This window comes from Panthera pardus, unplaced genomic scaffold (genome assembly GCF_024362965.1).
Source record: "Panthera pardus isolate Hobbes unplaced genomic scaffold, ASM2436296v1 HiC_scaffold_8, whole genome shotgun sequence".
Lineage (NCBI taxonomy): Eukaryota > Metazoa > Chordata > Mammalia > Carnivora > Felidae > Panthera > Panthera pardus.
Window position 1 is genome coordinate 64357405 of NW_026527013.1, and position 16151 is coordinate 64373555.

Consider the following 16151-nt stretch of genomic DNA (forward strand, 5'->3'; position numbering starts at 1 on the left):
AGAAGGAGGAGGAGGAGGAGGGAAGAAGAAGAAGAAGGAGGAGAAGAAGGAGGGGAAGGGGAAGACAAAGAGGAAGAAGACTCCAGATGGAATAAAAGAATAGTAAATAAGCCTTAATAATAGTGGAAATTCATAAATAAACAGAATATTATAAAAATTTCTAGGAACAACAAAATGACTTAGTAGCTTTAACAAAAGCAGAGCAATGGCCCACTGCTTAGGGAAGAAAATCCCCAATAGCAACAATGACCACTCGACCACTTTACATACTGGTACTAACAGTAATGGCAGTGGCTCACAGAGAGGTGGAGGAAATTGGGGTTTGACCATAAATTGGACCACAAGACAGCTCATCAATAAAATGGTGTGTGAACCACTTAGCATAGAACAAATGACCACCCAGAAGTAGTTTGAGTTCACTGAGAAACCTACCGGATTTCAACTCATTTCCCCTTTGACAAAAGGTAACAACAGAAGGAAGAGAAAATGGGTAGGGGAACACACTCTGCCTGGAATTGGGCCACTATCACGGAGAGTTTCCCTGTGTGATGTCTTTGTGACAAAGCAATTTAAAAGTGAGCAACAGTGATGCCGGTCACCAGAGATTTGTTTGTTAGAGTCTCTGTGGTGATATTTAAAGCTGCTGTGTATGATAATGCTAATGAAGGGACTAGTACACGTGTGACCTTCAAAGTCTTTAAATTAAGCTCAACTTTCTACAAATTTGAGCAACTATCTCATGTGTGTGTCCTCCTGTGGTAAAACGTCAGGACGATTAAAAAATGCATGAGTCCTTGGGGCGCCTGGGTGGCGCAGTCGGTTAAGCGTCCGACTTCAGCCAGGTCACGATCTCGCGGCCCGTGAGTTCGAGCCCCGCGTCAGGCTCTGGGCTGATGGCTCGGAGCCTGGAGCCTGTTTCCGATTCTGTGTCTCCCTCTCTCTCTGCCCCTCCCCCGTTCATGCTCTGTCTCTCTCTGTCCCAAAAATAAATAAAAAACGTTGAAAAAAAAATTAAAAAAAAAAAAATGCATGAGTCCGCATCCCAAGGACCACATCAAAAAACAAAACAAAACAAAACATCAGTAAACAGTCCACTCTTCTCTCTTCTCATGGTGGAGTGTCCTTTTGCACACCCTGGGGGGTGGGCTCTACCAACCACACATCTGGAAAGGGATTTCGGATTCTATGACCATGAAGGTGCCTTCCATGTTTGAGATTGCAAAGATGGGTGCTAAAAATGCAGATATGTTTATTTATAACTCTTTTCTTTTTGTCAGATTTTAAGACTCTCAAGAAGGAGAACAGTGTTTTGAAAGTCTTTGAAGATCTCGGCGCCTCAATCAGGTAACGCACTTTGTGGTAGCTTCATACATATTTATTGACTGACTGACTGATTGAATGAGAGGGAGAGAAAATGCCAGAGCCCTTGTACCCTCCGTCTGCCAGTCAAGTTTACTCTTGACTCAAAGTCACTTGGAAGGCACGTTGGGAGATGCCTTATCTGTGGCCTGACTAGGGGTTCAGTTCCTCCGTGTCCAGATGTGATCAGGGCTCCTTCCAAACAGCATTTGCCGACTCTATGGCTGTACATCCAGGCCCCTTCTTTGTCACTGTCATGATTTCTAACCTCCTTACCTCCCCACAGGCCCCGGGTCCCCATAGACCAGTCCTCACTTGTTTCTCAAAAAGAGATTTCTGCATTTTCTTCTCACCCGTGAGTACAATTCTTATAAATGGCATATTGCCTTCTTTTATTTAAATCCGAGTTGTTTTTCCTAATGTGTATTAAACTGACACCATTAAAAAAATTTAATGAGCTTGACAGCAAGAAGCAGAAGGTAAATTAACTTAGTGATATGCTCGTGATTCTCGTCTCCTGACTACCACGCTTGGAACTATTAACTTCAGGTGACCCTGACTCTTACTGGGTCTACTTGGAGATCCCTTTCTGACCAGTGAAGAGGGGAGTTGTTTAAGTCGGGTGTGAGCAGACCCCAGACTAACTCCAGCCTCGCATGAGTACTTACTAGTTTTCAATCCTTGATGAGTACAATCCCCAAGCACTGCCTTATGACAGTGAAATACCCAAATTCCCCCCTGGGCTAACTCTGCAGTAAATTTCTTCACTGGTGTATTTTCCCTTGAATGGAGAATCAGTGACCTTATACACATACACACACACACATACACACACACACACACACACACACACACACGTGCATGTACACATGCATGTGTATATAAACCTATTATATATGAATGCATGTATAATCACCATATATTAGCTCTGGTCATCTTTCTTTTAAAATTCTTATTTATTTATTTTTGAGAGGGAGAAAGAGAGAGAGAGAGTGAGCAGGGGAGGGGCAGAGAGAGAGGGAGACAGAATCCAAAGCAGGCTCTGCACTATCAGCACGGAGCCTGATGCAGGGCTCGAGCTCATGAACTGCAAGATCATGACTTGAGTCGAAATCAAGAGTTGGATGCTTAAACAACTGAGCCACCCAGGCGCCCCAATAGGTCATCTTTGCTCTGCTGTCCTGGTGTTACAAACAGGGTTAAGATTAAGAATCGACAATGCGTAAGTTGCCATCCCAAGAATGTTTCTTATTTTCTGCAAACGTTGCAAAAAGCATTTGGATATTCTTTCCTTTTTTTCTTTTTTGAAGTTTATTTATCATGAGAGAGAGTCAGTGGGGAAGGCATAGAGAGAGCGGGAGAGAGAAAGAATCCCAAGCAGGCTCCATACCGTCAGCACAGAGCCTGACACAGGGCTCAAACTCACAAACTACGGAGATCATGACCTGAGCCCAAATCGAGAGTCAGACGCTCAACTGACTGAGGCCCCCCAGGAGCCCTGGTTATTATTTTCTTGCTTGCTCTTCTGCCTCCCCATCCAGGCCCTCCTCCGTTAATGAATATGTGGTATATGCACAATGAAAAAAAAAAATTCTCCAAAGACAAAGGGATTATTTTTTCACAAGTGAAAGTAAATCTTCTAGATCTTTCCCCAAATCACCTGTTTCCTTCTCTGATATTGGTTTCGTTTGTGTCCTTCCATGAGTGGTGCACACATATACAAGCATTCATACACATGAATATCTATATTTTCCCCCAAGTGGGCGGCATGCTGTAAATGCTGTGCTGTATCTTGCTTCTTTAATTTCCCATAAAGCCATCAATAGACTTGCCTTGGTCTTTTAATAGCCATGTCGATAAACCACAATTTATTAAGCAATTCACTTAAAATGGATTTCTGGATTGTTTCTAGAGTTGTAGTCTTGTGCATTATGGTGAAATATTTTACAATACATCATTCCCCTTATTGTGCATAGTGGTGAGAATATCAATATTCATTTTCATGTGCCCTTAAGATACACACTTCCACTTAGGGATTTTTCAAACACATTGCCTTCCAAATGTACAAGGATATACATCCATGCATTACAGCAGTCCTATATTGAAGTGTAATTGAAATTCAATACGCTGCGTGTATTTAAAGGATACAACTGAATAAACTTCTGACATACGCATAGAGTCATGGAACCCTCACTCCAGTCAATATAATGAACGTATCACCTGTCGTCCAAAGCTCCTTCGTGCTCTTTTCCAATCCTTCCTTCTCACCTCTCTCCATCCCTCACCCCCTCCCTAGGCACTTCTGAGCTGCCTTCTGTCACCATAGATTAATTTGCATTTCCCAGACTTTTATATGTAAGGAATTATACATTATAGGTTCTCTTTTGAGTGTCTCCTTTCACTCATAGTATTTGTTGTGTTGTTTCACACAGTTTGTCTGTGTTGTTTCATGTATCCGTAGTTTGTTTTTATTTCAGAGCATTTCCCACTGTATGGAAATACCACAATATGTTTATTCATTCAACTGTTGTTGAGCTTTTGGGTATGGAAAAGAGAGCTCATAGACATACTCATGTACAATCTCTGTGTGGACATAAGCTTTCATTTGTCTTGGGTAAATATGTGAGAGTGGGATGATTGAATCATACAAATTTTTCAGAAGCTGCCAATATCTGTTCCAAAGCAGTGTGTCTGATTTAATCTTCCCTTCAGCAATATTGGAGAGTTGGATTTCCTCCACATCCTCGCCCACACGTGCAATGATCGGTCTTTTAAATTTTGGTCATTCTCCCTAACGAATAATGGTGATGAGTATCTTTCCTCTGCTTCCTTGCCATTCTTGTATCACCTTTGATGAAGTATCTCTTCAAACCTCTTCCTCGTGTTTTAATTGGGTGTGGAGTTCATAGTCCTTTATTGGATATACGATTTTCAAATACTCCCTGGGATTTATTGTTTCACTTTTTCTAATGTCATCTTTCAAGGCCCAGAAGGTAGAATTTTGATAAAATCTGTTTTTAAATTTATTATTATTATTATTATTATTATTAAGAGAGAACATGCATGTGTGAGTGAGCATGGGAGGGGCAGAGGGAGAGAGAGAGAAAGAGAGAGAGAGAGAGAGAGAGAGAGAGAGAGAGAGAGAGAGAGAGAGAGAATTCCAGGCAAGCTCTACACCCGGCACAGAGCCGAACTAGGGCTCGATCTCACAGCTGTGAGATCATGACCTGACCTGAAATCAGGAGTCAGATGCTCAACCAACTGAGCCACGATGGCACCCCTATAAATTTATTTTTAATAGATAATGATTTTGATGTTGTGTCTAAGAAATGTCTGCCTAACCTAAGATCTCTAAAGTCTTCTCTAATGTGTTCCTTTAGAACTGTTGTAGTTTTAGGTTTTACATTTAGGTCTATGATCCATTTTGGGTTAATTTTTGAATTGGGGGAAAATTTTCCCCTCTTCCTTTTTTCTTTTTATTCTCCGTTTTTTTTTTTCTTAAGAAAATCCAATCATTACACAACTTTTATTCTAAATACTATTCTTTTTCCACTGAATTAGCTTCATACGTTTGCCAAAATTCAATTGTCCATATATGTGTGAGTACATTTCTGGACCCTCTAGTCTATTCTGTTATCTATTTGTCTCTCTTTACAAAACTGACATGTTGTCTTGCTTACTATAAATGTATAGTAAGTCTTGGAATTAAACCAGTAATAAGGGGCACCTGGGTGGCTCAGTCAGTTGAGCATCCAACTCTTGATTTGGGCTCAGGTCATGATCCCAGGGTCATGGGATTGAGCCCTGCATCAGGCTCTGCACTGAGCATTGAGCCTGTTTAAGATTCTCTCTCCTCTCCCCTGCTTGCACTCTCTCTCTCTCTCTCTCTCTCTCTCTCTCAAATTAAACAACAACAACAACAACAACAACAGTAATGATAATCTGGGAAGATTAAAATGCCCTTGTGCAAATAGAAAGCAAATATGGAGTAGAGAACTGGGGGAGAGGGGTCATGTGTTCAGGTCGGGACAGCTGGAAAACCCGGTGTGATTCTGTTCGTCCTTCCCCTAGTTTCTTGTCCTTGGAGCTCTCCCACCGAATACCACCTCTTTTGATGTCCATAATCTTATTGCCATTTGCAAACAGAGAAACGTTTGTTTCTAACCAACACGTTAAATTTGGGAAGAGTGGTAAAGTTTCCAAGGTTCCCAATTGTGCCCATAACCTAGTGCTGAAACCCAGCTCTGCGATGGTGACTGGGATTTCCAAGGGCACTTTACGTGCAGGTTTCATCCTCCAGAGCTTGTGACCCTCACAAGCACCATCTCGCTGTCCAGGGTCTCCCCTTATTAGTGACTCCTTTTCATTTTCTGAACAGAGAGCATCCTGGGGCACCCTGACCTTCCTGACCACTGTTCCCTGAGGAGATTTCGAACCTCCGCTTAAGCCAACAAATCCAATTCAATTCGATCCACACTGTGGGGTGCATACCACATATAGGCCTGAGGTGGGTGTTGGAGGTACAGAACAGATTAAGACAGTGTTGCCCCTTCCCCAGAACGTAGTCTAACACGGAGGCCTCCATCACATCCAGGGAAGTGAAAGAAGAAATGGGGCAGTTAGGAAGGCAACCTAAGGTAATTTAGGTCTGGAGAGAAGGCTTCCTAGAAAGCGCCATTCAAGGTGAAACATAAAGGATACATCAGATATAGGTGAGTAAGGGGTCAGGTGTAGTGTTGCAGGCAGAGGCAACACTGAGAGAAACCCCGAATGTCACGAGGACTTGGTAAATTATGAGAGAGCACTGAAGGAATTTCAGTGTTGCCGGGAGGCCCTGAACAAAGGATACCGACGTCACCATGACCAATAAACAGGTAGCGATTCTGACATAGTCATCACTAGATGTACCGATGTGAGTTGACTCTGGAGGTTTGGAAAAAACCTCACCATGTGCTGATGGAAAGTCCCATTTCATGATTTGGGAGGCAAGGACAGGACATTTTACCATGATTCTTATTCGTCTTGACGAGCCACCATTCACATGTTCGAGAGACTCCACTAAGCACTTGGCACGCATCACGTCACTGGCCACACACGACAAACTTCTGTGGCGCCCTGGTGTCCTTCCGCCACAGATGGAACTGAGGTTCCCAGCTGGGAACTGGCTGGAGTTCACTCTGGGGCTGAAAAAGTTGGGATTTTTTTCCTGTCTGGTTGGCTTCCAAAGGCTTGTCTACCCTCTCTGTTTAACAGCCGCTGAAGGACTGGATCCCAGGGTGGCAGAGCTGAGGCCCTACTCTTGCTTTGGTCTGGCCTGCATCCTTCCTTCCGCAGTGGTGTCTCTCGTGCAGTTTCATCTGGTCCATCCCAGGATACCTTTAGTTGAGCTTTGTTTCTGTGGAAAGACTTCTTCCTTCCAAGGTGTCCTGCCAGCATGGCAATACCATCTCAAACCTGAATGACAGGCAGCGATGTTATCTTAGAAACCATTTTCTTGGGGTGCCTGGCTGGCTCAGTCCATCGAGTATCCAACTTCGGCTCACATCATGATCTCATAATTCCTGAGTTCGAGCCCTGAATCAGGCTTTCTGCTTAATGAGGAGCCTCTGTCTCCTCTTCTCTGCCCTTCTCCACTCACACATTCTTTCTCTGTTTTGCTGTCTCTCAAAAATAAATAATCATTAGAAAAAAAGACACCATTTTCTTTGCCTAGCGTGACCTGAAGACAGGAAGTTCATTAAATATTATCTAATTCTATTATTATTTTTTAGGTTTATTTATTTATTTTGAGAGTGAGAAATCATGAGCAGGGGAGGGGCAGAGAGAGAGAGAGAGAGAGAGAGAGAATCCCAAGCAGGCCCTGTGCCATCAGCACAGAGCCTGATGTGGGGCTTGAGCTCATGGAACGTAAGATATGATGTGAGCCCAAACCGAGATTTGGACGCTTAACCAGCTGAGCCACCCAGGTGTCTCTCTATTATTACTGTTAAAGAAGAAATCTAAGATCTCAGAACAATGTCCTGAATGCATTGCTGGTGATGTGGTATGGGTGTGCCAGTGGCATGACATATGTGTGTTGGTGTGCCCATGATGGTGACGTAGTGTCGGTGTGCTGGCCTGTGTGCGCTGCCGTGCATCACAGAACATTCCAGCTACTTCTCATCGCCAGCTTGAGCTCATTCTTGACACACCTGAGGCCTTCACTAAATCCCGAGCTAAAGGACCCCGGCCCCCAACCTCAGTAGGGTTGCATTTAGGTATTAGCGTCAGGACAACTTAGTGGAGCTTGGCCCCTGGAGCCAACACAGCCAGCCAGAGAAATCTCTCGCAGAGCTTCTGGGGGAGGCCCCAGGCTCGGGGGGTGATGTGCTTTCCACCCCCGGCTCAATCCCCCCAAGTCCCGCCTTTCACGCAGGGAACTCGAGAGACTTAAGAGCCTTTCCATGGTCATCATTTTTATTTAGTACCGGGCTAGATCGCTGCCTGATTGTCCCCTCTTTTGAGTCATATTCAAAACCTGCTCCACAGACTGTGAAATAAACTTTCAAGATAAAAGGGATTCTAAAACATTAGCCGGATCATCTTTCACGTCTTTGACAGGTTAAAAATCCACACTTATCCTTTTGGAGTGGATATATCGGGGGCCCAGAGAAAGCAGAAGGAAGAAGAGTTTTAAATGATTTCTGCGGACAGAAAGCATCATTTCCAGAGCCTCCTTTTAGCAGATTATGAAGCATATATGTGGCAGGCAGCTGGCAACACTGGCAGCATTCTCCCTAATATTTCAAGCGTATATCCGCCGGTCGTGGAATAAATGGGAAGGGAAATGGCGATATAAGGAAACACGACCATATTCCTCTACATTAGCCTGAAAGTTATTACCCAGTTTGATGCCTTACTATTCTTCAAGGGCCAATAATCATTTGAAAATAGGTGGCCTGGTGATTGCTACGTTAAAAGTTATTTATTCCTATCGCTTCCCCTAACGATGTGGTCCAAAACCTGAAAACATTTTTGAATTTTGTGCTTCGATCTCTATTATTTCATGTGAAGCCTCTTCCCCGAATTTCCACATAATAAGTGTGTGTGTCCCTCCTTCTGTAGAAGTAACTGATGATTGGATCAGTAATGAGCTCACAATAGCGATGGAGTAGTAGCAATTACATAGATTTGTGAAGAGGAGAGAAGCATGAAACAATATAATGATCGTAATACCGGTTTTTTTCCCCTGGTAAGCTAATTTCTATCACTTAAAAAAAAAGAGACGTGTAATGAGTAGCTACCTGAAGAACGAAATGATGTCGTGGAAAATTTGGGTGGAAACTGCCCTTCAGGGTCTATTCAAGAGTGAATATATATCCTCTGTAGGAGGTAATAACACCAGCCACGTGTGTCTGAGTCTCCTTTTTAAGTCAGCACATTTGATCCAGGGACAGGCTTGTTAAGGTTTTGTGGCTGTGATGGTGGTAGAATATGCAATATCTAAAATTTACCATTTTTAAGTTTCAGTTCCAAGGCATGAAGTACATTCATGTCATAGTGCGCCCCTCCCCACCATCCATCTCCAAAACTTTCTCATCCTCCCAGACTGAAACCCTGTCCCCATTAAACACCAAGGCTCTTTGGCCTCCCCTGGCCCCTGGTGACCACCGTCTGCTTTCTGTCTCCATCAATCTCCCTCTTCCACATATCACCCCCGAGCCGAATCCCACAGTATCTGCCCTTTTGTGGCCGGCTTCCTTCACCCAGCATCACAACCTAGAGGCTAACTCTGGTTTTAACATCCCAGCATTGACCATTTTTACTTCATCCCCATCACTGTCCCACCTCACACCAAAGGAACATCTCAGCACATCTTTTTTAGGAAGTTGTGTCTCATCGCGTTCTGGAAAATGGCATCTGCCAAACATACAACTAGATTATTTTGTTCTATTACTACGCTGATGTTCACAAAAGACATCCCTGATACTTACTTAGTCTTTGATCCTAACCCTACTTATGAGGGGATTTCCTTTCTATTTTATACATTTCTCTGTTTGAAGTTTTTACAAGAATGCTTGTATTTGCTTATTCCATAGTATTACTTTTTTTTAAATTTTTTTGATGTTTATTTATTTTTGACAGAGAGACAGACAGAGCGTGAGCAAGGGAGGGGCAAAGAGAGAGGGAGGCATAGAATCCAAAGCAGGCTCCAGGTTCTGAGCTGTCAGCACAGAGTCCAACGCGGGGCTCAAATCCACGGACTGTAAGATCATGACCTGAACCGAAGTCTGACGCTTAATCGACTGAGCCACCCAGGCGTCCCCCATGGTACTTGTTTCAAATAGAGTCTTACTCTTTAGGATATGAATTGTATTTCTCAATGGTTTCACTTCCAATAAATTCTGTGGGGCTCACTCATTTTGCTACCTACCCAAGTAGTCAAAGTGTCTCGGAATTTATACCATAGTTGAAATGTATCTTAACTTACTCTCAACCTGGCATGGCTTAAAATTTGATTCTGCACAGGACTGCAACCAGCCGGGTAGACCGTGCTCTGGAGGCCAGAAATGATGGAATACATCCCTGAGACTTCCCAAGAGTTGTGACATGCCTTGAAGTGATGAGGTTTCAACCCTTCTCCAGCCTTTCCTGTCACAACAGATCCAGTGACATCTGAGTTTTTGCAGAGGGAGAAGATGACTTCATCATATTTCTAAAAAATCTTGTTTCTCCTCTTCATTGGTCTTCTTGGGTGGTTGCATCTCTCATTGGGTCTCTCATTGTAACATTTTTTTAATGTTTATTTATTTTTGAGAGAGAGGGAGAGACAGAGCGTGAGCAGGGGAAAGGCAGAGAGAGAGGGAGACACAGAACCCGAAGCAGGCTCCAGGCTCGGAGCCATCAGCACAGAGCCCTACGCGGGGCTCAAACTTATGAGCTGTGAGATCATGACCTGAGCCAAAGTCAGACACTCAACCTACTGAGCCACCCAGGTGCCCTGGGTCTCTCATTTTAAAAGCTAAAGTTATAAGAAGACACCCTGTCTCTTGGCTCTTCACGTTCACCATGCACTAAGCATCTTCCATGTTTAAATACCATCATCACCGACCGTTGTTTTCTTGTACATTTCCCCAAGACTCTGGTCTACCGCAAACATGGACAGTTTCTGGTGGCAATAATGACAAGGACATCCGGAGCCCAGAGCCCGTTCTCCTGTGCCTAAAAGTACATATCAGCATGACAGATGGTCTGAAGGTCTGTCTTTTTTGTTAGTAATGATAGCAGGGGACTTCATCAGAGTAGCCCTAAATTCATACCAAGGGATTGAGTGTGACATTTCCGATTTGTCCCAAGGAAGATGGGTGTCTGTATATTGAGAGTCCTGTCGGGCTTGATGCTCTTACTCAGTTCCTTGCTTTTGAAGTTTTTGTCTGCAGAACATCTTAAATCTTGGAGGCATCACTGGTGTCACCAATACAAAATACTCATGGCTTTCAGACTTGCCTGACTCGGTATTATATAAAGGGCATTGTCCACGGGGCCCAATGAGCCTTGGAAGACACCAGAATTCCATGTTACAGATACAATGTGGGTGGGAGATGGGAATATATACTTTAATCTTTGAGAATCAATCTCAATTCTAGCCTGAGCGCTAGAAGACAGAATGTATTTGCCTGGTTCAAATATGATGAATTCTCTTATTCTTACCAAAATCTTTAAAATTGTTCTTGAAATCGGTTGTCATCCATTCTCTGTCTAACTGGGTGTTCCTCCATCACTGCTCCGTGCATCGGGCAGCCCATTGTAGACCTGAGATGCAAAGCCCAACATTCCACAACGAGGAGGCGCTCAACTGAAGTGTCTCCTCCAGCATCAGGTTCTAAACTCTGTCCTCTATACAAAATTCCTTTTCCAAGCCATCAAACGTCAATCAACGGTTGACGTTTTCACATCCTGCAAGTTTCCAGTCCAAGGACAGGTGGACGAGTTCAATGTTATTACAGATCAATGCAAGGAGACCGAGTCTCAGTTCTGCCCTTGGCAGCTTGAGTGAGTGATCTCACACCTCTGAATTTGTCCATAAAACAGAAGTAACAGTATGCAATACACAACTTCCTTGTGAGGAAGAAAGTCAGAGGCATTTTGATTGAGAACTCTGTGACAGATTTTATTTACTGTGAATCTATGATCACTTTGTTTAAAGAAAGAAATCTCTTGAAAATACAAAGTCAATATTCTGTCCCTAGATGTTTAATTGCTGAAACAAAACAAAAACTTCTATGGATGCTTGTTAAGTTTGTTATTTAATACATTGTAAGATGAATGGAAGACAGATATACCTGTTAAAATACAACACAGATTATCTATTGTGTATGATGTTACATATTGTACTTAATATATAAATATAGCATACTATAATTATGGTAAGAGGAATATATTTTATGCATTATATGCCATCTAATTATATATCATATGTTATACCTAAAATTATATTAACATAATTACTATATTATAATACTAAGATGATTTAAAGAATCATAGATTTTGAATTTGTAATTTTCCAAATTATTCTGTTTTCAACACATTCCCATAAAGTTATCCGGGTAAAAATGTTACTTTTAATGTAATGTTAGTAAAATCTTCAGTAGACAGCCAATTTTAAAGTGCTAACACGATTTAAACTAGCTGCTTTTTGTTTTCTTTAATAAAGTTTTTTTATGTCCTGTGGCTATGAATGTGTAAGTATCTACATCAAATTATGGATTAACTGTTGTGAGTAAATTGGCCTTTTATTTCAATGAATCTGGTAATACATTTACCCAAATGAAATGTTTCCTCTTAAACTGATATGGGTATTGACTTGGTTGCCAATATAGACTAGTCAGGAATTAGGTAGGTACACTGTAGAACTGACAGACTAGTAGAAAGAAAGAAAGAAAGAAAGAAAGAAAGAAAGAAAGAAAGAAAGAAAGAAGAAAGAAAGAAAAGAAAGAAGAAAGAGAAAGAAAGAACATAGTTCTTACACTTTTCTACAGGTTTTTTTTTTTTTTTTTTGCAAAAACAATTGTCTTTCTCAAATTCAGAATATGAAGTCTTACACTGATATACTGGAAATTAATTTTGTCTATACTTTCTAAGGATAAACTATGCTGAACATTTTTTTTAACTTCAGAGCAAGGGTTGATCAGTTTTACCCATGGATAGAGCCCAAAGCAGTCATATAGTTTCCAGATATTTGCTGCATATGTTGATATTCAGTTCACATGCAACTGTCTTCAGACAGCGCTGGACGTAATTGAACGATACAGGCAGAGGAACCACAATCATAGTGGGAGACAGTTACGTTAAACATGAGTTGTTCTGCAAAATGGATGAAAAGAATTCCAAATTAGCCTGTACCTGTACACATTTTCCTCTCAGGCAATTATAGACCACCTCAGACAATAGTTTCACACTTACCTTTTAGATATATATCTAATATATATTTGCTCTAACCGTCTGATTTCCACTCTTCTAGGTCTCAGCCTTGCCAAGATTCCAGAGATCAGACCATCAGTAGAACATCACATAAATTGTCTCATTCCCTTCCCCATCTCTGTTGAGTCACCCATTATTTGAAAGCCAGAGACTGTTTTAATTTGCTCCCTCAAACCCAGGGGTTTCCTACTGTGTTGTTTCCTTAGTCTTTCTCGTGAAGGATCTGCTTCTCCCAGGATAGCTGCTCAGTGAAACTGAGGGCCACGTGTGAAGACAGAAAGTAAACCCAGTGAACGAGGGGAGGACAACATTGGGGATTGCATGTCTGGTGTCTTGTGTTCAGATAGCTCGAGAGATAGAGCACCGTCTCGCCTGAAGGCAAGGGCAGCTGGTTGGAGTTGGAGACAATCACTTAGATGCAGGATTCATGGAGGAGATTAAACATTAGCCTGAATACTTGTTTGGGAAGGTTTTCAGGCAAGTCCAAGTTATGACATATGAAGCCAGCATACATATTCCCCATGATACAGGCTTGTTGGTGATTCTAATCTCAAAAGTGATGGAGAACTCGGAGTTCTCTTTATGGGCAGAGCTACATGGGTCACAAATGGTAAGTTTTGGAGCCAGATAAACTTGCTTTGATCCAGTGACAGTTTCAAAACCTTAATAAATATGGCTAATGTGGAGACCATTTCTACTGTAGATCATTGGATCGACCTGGGTCCAACCAAGAGACAGAAATTTAGAAAGAGGAACTGTTGTGTATGTTTAAGAGAAGTCTACTCCAGGAATTGTTAGCCTATGAGAGATGGGTACCTATGAAGATGTAAAGAACATTCTAAAAGGTCCCATTTGGCTGAGGAGAATGCCCATAGAAAGAAGAGCTTGGAAGGGATCCATCTGCAAGCCTGGACTTTGGTGGAATGCAGCCAAGGATGAGTGGATGGCAGAGTTGGGTTGCTGTAGCCATCCCTGACCCACTAGAGTCACTGCAAGAAGAACATGGTCCCACGGCCAAGTGAGCAGAGGGTGACAGGTGCTCCTCTGCGGGCCAGATGCAAAGCGTGTGGGATCTGCGTTGGGAAGACCAGGGAGGGGGTCACCAAGGTTGAGCACATTTGTGCCAAGAGACTGGGTGCTCAGGGTGTGTGTGACTGGGGCAGAGCGACACCAGTTCCCCTGTCACGTGCACCTCTGATGACCACGTAACCCTGCAGGAGCAAACAAACAAAAAGCCAAGAGAGCATAACGGAACCAGAGAGATGCTCTATCCTGCAGGCCCCTTCCAGCACCTTCCGCTATGGATGTTTGGCAGCACTGAACCACACTGGGAACCTCTAAGTGAAAGCCAGGATCCTGCTTGGGTCATGGCTCTACAACGGTTTCACAGGCAACCTCAACCAGGTCACTTCTCTAATCCGAACACTATCTTACTCATCTGTAACCTGGACTAGAGGCTTCCTGGGGTCTACCAAAGCCTTGCTTTGAAAGACCTCTGATGATTGATCCATAGTGAACGTATTTTGTGAAAACTGAAATAGAGCACTGTAAGCAAAACAAAAATAGAATTCGTATAAGGACAAGGGTTGACTAAAACCAAAAAAACCTTGAGAAATAAGATACGGGAAAAGTAAAGAAAATAGTAAGCTAAATTTGTGCAAGCACTTAGAATTTCACATGTACAAAAGTGGATGGATGATCCGAACATACTCTGCTCCTCCGTTCTCCTATGACCGAAACGAGCTGTTATAAGTCTTACGAGACCGTGTTTTGTTTCACTCATTGATTGCTGATATGGCTGGCATGATACACATCTTACAAATGGAAGAGACTGTATGTTTAATAATAATTTTTAGGAGCACCTGGGTGGCTCCATCGATTGTCCAACCCTTGATTTCAGCTCAGGTCATGATCTCAAGCCCCGCGTCGGGCTCTGTGCTGATGATGTGGAGCCTGAATGGGATTGTCTCGCTCCCTCTCTCTCTCTCTCTCTCCCTCCCCTGCTCTCTCTCCTCCCCCCTCTCTCAAAATAAATAAACATTAAAAGAAAATTTAAAAAATAATTTTTAAATAATAATTTCATATGCAGTCTAGTTTAAGAATAATTACAAACACTCGCCTAACTGCCCCTCAGGTGAAGGTACGGCTAGTACCAGCACACGAGGACCCCCACACCCTCCACATGCTTCCTTCGGTCAAACTTCCTCTCACACTCGAACCAAGCACGGTCCTCATTCCAAAACTAATTTTGTTTAGCGTCTTTAAGTATTGATTATAGGCAGCACTGATCATAGGTACTTGTTTTTAAAGATTATAAATAGAGAACATGGTCAATATCTTTCCATCTGGTTTGTTAATTTTAACAGATTTAGGAACCAGATTTTGTTGCGTGTAGTTACAGTTGTTTTTTCATCATTACAGCGTGAAGCCCCCTTAATGTTAATTTTGTTCTTCACGGTGATCCACGTTCTTCAATGCTCCTAAAATCTAAGTGACTATGTCTTCCACTATCACCATCTGAGACAGTTGTGTTAAAATCTACAACTATGACTTTGCATTTCTCACAGACGTTGTGACCTTTCTTGCTCTAAATGTTTTGCAACTATCTTATTGGATGCACGCAACTTTAAAATTACTTCCTCCCTGTTTCTTCTGAGAAATCACACTTCACGAGGTAACAAAGGCTTGTGTTGAGAGGTCAAGGACAGACAACACCAGGACAGATTGCACAGGATCACCAGATTGCCACTTAGCCTAACTGAAATTTGCATGGTCCCTACAGCAAGCTAAGTGGCAACTACAGACCATAGAGAGCAGAGGGAGGGAGGCGGGCACTGAGTTCTCGTATCATGTGCACCACTGATGACCGTACGATGCAGACCTGGCGGTGCACAAGTTCACGTGTCACAGACGTCTGGCCTCTCACTGCCCTGACCGCCATTTACGCCTGGCCATCACGTCTCACCATCACAGTGTCCCACAGAATTTCTCACTGCTAGGGGAAACGTTAGCCAGGTGTTTGATGGTCTGCAAATGAATGGTATGCTCAGGAGAAAGCAGGGCATTGATGCCACTGGTATTTTGGAAGGCTGGACTTGTACCTCTTTGGGAATCCAGACACTCCACCTGTCCTTTCCACTCTGTTGGCTTGCCCTTGATGGCACATTCGGATCTGTTACACTCGGCGTCCCGTGCCATTCCTCAGGTAAGTGGTTTACGACGTATACCATTCTTTATCAATACATTCTCCATCTCCCAATACTTTCCAAACATACCTGTACAACTTTTGGGGTGTACGAAGTGTTTATCTCTTTGGGGTGGGGTAGGCCTAT